General features: G+C 37.7%; 1 long non-coding RNA gene across 1 annotated transcript; it reads right to left on the bottom strand.

Moving 5' to 3' along the window:
* Positions 1 to 428: 428 nt before the first annotated feature.
* LOC126828422 (uncharacterized) lies at positions 429 to 2,759 on the bottom strand. The gene is made up of 3 exons (XR_007683043.2): positions 1,971 to 2,759; positions 1,337 to 1,487; positions 429 to 1,017 (listed from the first exon to the last, which is right to left on the bottom strand). It is a non-coding gene; the product is annotated as an uncharacterized LOC126828422 (long non-coding RNA).
* Positions 2,760 to 3,536: the final 777 nt, after the last annotated feature.

Here is a 3,536-nt window from a genome sequence, read left to right as displayed (position 1 = left end):
AGGTGTGGGCAAACAAGCCCAATAATTATTTTGTTTGTTGGATCTCAAGGGCCTGTTAGGGTTGGTTGTTGGATGTTTGCTCAGAAATTATCGCTTGTATGGAACATGCTAGAGTCGATTTGTAGCATATTCTAGCCAGGGGATATGTTTGACAGTAGTTGAGTGATATGCTTTTGAAATAATGGAGATCAGTACCACTTTATAAGCATTGAATCACATGATTTTTTTCCACTAAGATAAACATTCTAAACCCACATACATGTTCCCTTTCAATTAGCCACTACAGTATTTTTACAACTGTACATGTAGCTGTGAACTACTATTTCGGATATGATTAATGGTCAAATTACAAACATACATGTAGATATAAGTTAAAAAAAATAATTGTGTATCTGGGCTGGAATGAAGGGAAAGGTTAGAAAACAGGATGAACAGTTGTGAAATTATTTATTAAAGTGAAACAATCATTGAAAATCAAAATTAAACAGTTACTCTGCACATCAAATGTCATCAAAGTTAATCTTCATTATCATCATCACTGTCACTAAATGTATTAACATCAAATTCGGTCTCTTTAACAGTTTTTTTTTCATTTTCACATTTACTACACATGCACAGGTCTGTACAAGAAAGGGGGGTTGGGATGGCCTAGAGTGCCGCGCTTCGACCTCTAGCTGGTCGGTCACCTCTGGCTTGTGGCTGTGGCTTTGATCCCAGGTGTGAGCGTATGTGGCATGGAGATAGAGGCGTCTTCTCAACCTCGTGGGTTTCCTCCGGGCACTCCGGTTTCCTTTCACTGCTAAAGACCCATACGCGCAAGCGAATTATTGAAATAAAATTGAAACCGTATGTTAGTCCCAAAATGACCTAGTTTGTGTTGAGTGGACGTTAAACCCCATTTCTCTCTCTCTCTGTACAAGACAACTTTGCTGGCCATTTATGATTCTTTCTCTTATGACATCTTCACAGAATATATTGTATGTGGTTTAATATTCGACGGAGGGCTAGTCATCTTTGCTGAAAAATATAAATAAACATATACATGTACACAATTAAAACAAAATTCTGGAGCTTGGTTTACTCTCATTAATTTCGTACAACAGAGGAAAAAGACACTTACACAGGGGTTAACATTTTATTTTCATGCAGAAACCAGCTAATGAAGACAGGAAGGCATTAGCAGTACAAGGAGAGATAGAGAGGAGAATTGCGGTTTAACGTCCACTGGACAAAAACATAGTAATTTCAGGACTCACCCATGGTTCAGTTTTATTTGAATAATACCAGTGGCAAGAAGGCGGAGAATACAAATAAAAAAAACATCACAAATATTTACCTTTCTGATAACTGTCTAAGAAATTCAGTACATGTATATTGCCTATAACATTTTTGGTGATATCTGACCTCAATGGCCACACAATCTTGCCCTCTGATGTGCCTTAAAATATCTTCATCCTCTTTCAATTCAGCAGCTTTCAACAGTTGGCCTACAAACAAATTTGCAAACAAATTATACACCATATAGCGTTGAATGTTGTTTGTGCTCAAGGGTGGGGGAGGGAATGTCACTTTGAGGCCTACATGTACATGTACCTGGCTGGTCAACTCTGGCATGCTGTTTAGTTCAGATCCTTTGTGTGGGCGGAAATGGTCTAGAGACAGATCGTCTTAGCAAGGCACCTACAAGTGGGCCAAGAAAATAAAAAACAAGTTAACTTCTCTATGTTTCATCCCTTGTGCAAGCAAATGTGCAACACTTTAACCAATGACTGTGCCAAATCAACAAATGGGGTAAAAGGCTTTACTGGCTAGCTTCATAACAATTTTACAGTGATTGCAGTAGCACTTCTGATTCCATTTACAACAAAAACAACAACACAATAATTAAAAACTGTAGGATGAATATATTTAATATTTATTAGTAATAATTATAAATTTAGTAAGTAACATAATATTAACATTAGGCCTACCTGAGCCTGTTTGGGTCTGAGTCTGTGTTAATACATCCTTCTTCCTATTTTCTCCAACAGTGACAAATCTGTCACGTTTTTTACATATAATACACACAACAGGCAGCACCGATTTACTCTTTCTTTTTGCTTCAGGAGCGTAATTTGTTTGGAGAGGTAGGTCGCAGATCGTCTACACTCCCGCTATTCCCTGGTTGGATTGTAGCCGGGGATTTTAATTTTTCTTTATCTATACGATTACGGGCAGACCCAATTCGGAATTTGTCTGTAAAAGGCCTGTAGCATGTTGGGTGAAATCCAGTATCTTTTGGCGCGTCGATAAATTCCTTGTTTGATTATATCACCCGAAGTCGCCTGTTCAGCTATCCATTTCGCTCGCCCATCAAGTTTTAGCCATTCATGGGCACATTCACGGAATTTATCCCAGCGAGATTTTGTAAATAATTGTTCTCGTTCCTTTCTAAATCCTTGGTAATGAATAATACAGCGTAAATTTGATGAAATATCAGTCGATTCACGTTCTTTCATGGGCGCAGCCATTACACATGTGTGTTGTTGTTTACAACTTTCAAGGTCGGGTCAGCAGTTCACAATACGAGCTCCTGATTGGCCCATGGTGACCAATCACCAGTTATTTCCCTACGCTTTATAACAGCGCGAGTCAAATAAATCCCGTACGAATAAATTTATATCACCCTTAATGGATTTGAAATAAAGAATTATAAAATGTATTTATAAATATACTATGCTTTATTTGAACCTTATGCCTACTACTATTCTTACCTGACTCTATCCAATTTATTTTAATTATATCTTTCATTCTATTTAAGTTATTTTTTTTTTTGCCACCATTCCCCCCCCCCTCCACTGTTCCTTATCTCAGACGAAATAATCCCAGATTAGCTGTAAGACCAGATACTCTTTTTTTCTTTCTTTCTTTTCAGGTGCTGGATTCTTCCTTCAGAGAACCAACAAACAAAAGGAATGAACACAAAAAATGAAGATGAAACAGAACCACCATACCGGACAACAAAAACCAAATGGAAGGAAGAATGGATCAGGCCTATCACTCACCGACAAGCCCCAAGGAAGAGTAGCACCGCCCTGCCATTCTACCGGACAGAACGACCAGACCGACAAAATGACCAAAATATATATATATGTACATATCATGTCTCTGTATTTAAATGTTCCTGTCTGTTCGTAATTGTCCATTTTGTCTATATGTTCGTCCATGTTTATGTATGTCTTGCACTGTGCTCGTCTGTCTATGTCTGTGATCGTCTCAAATAGCACTTTTTTACTTTGCACCAGTTAGTCAATGTTTCTGTACATATATATATTCAATTATCTATTTTCCATTAATCACTTTGTAAATATTCTCACCATACACAAATAACATGTTATTGTCTGCGATATCACCTCGGTGGAAGCGGACGTTAAATAAAGCTATTTCACACACAAATTGCGCGGCCGAAGCTTGGAACACTAGTAAATTTTCTTTAAAACATCATCATCTACTTTATAATGGTCGCAGATTATTTTATGGTGGACTGTGTAGCGGAG

The sequence above is a fragment of the Patella vulgata genome, chromosome 7 (genome assembly GCF_932274485.2).
Source record: "Patella vulgata chromosome 7, xgPatVulg1.2, whole genome shotgun sequence".
Lineage (NCBI taxonomy): Eukaryota > Metazoa > Mollusca > Gastropoda > Patellidae > Patella > Patella vulgata.
The sequence above is the reverse complement of the archived record's forward strand: the minus strand, read 5'-3'. Positions and strand labels throughout refer to the sequence as shown.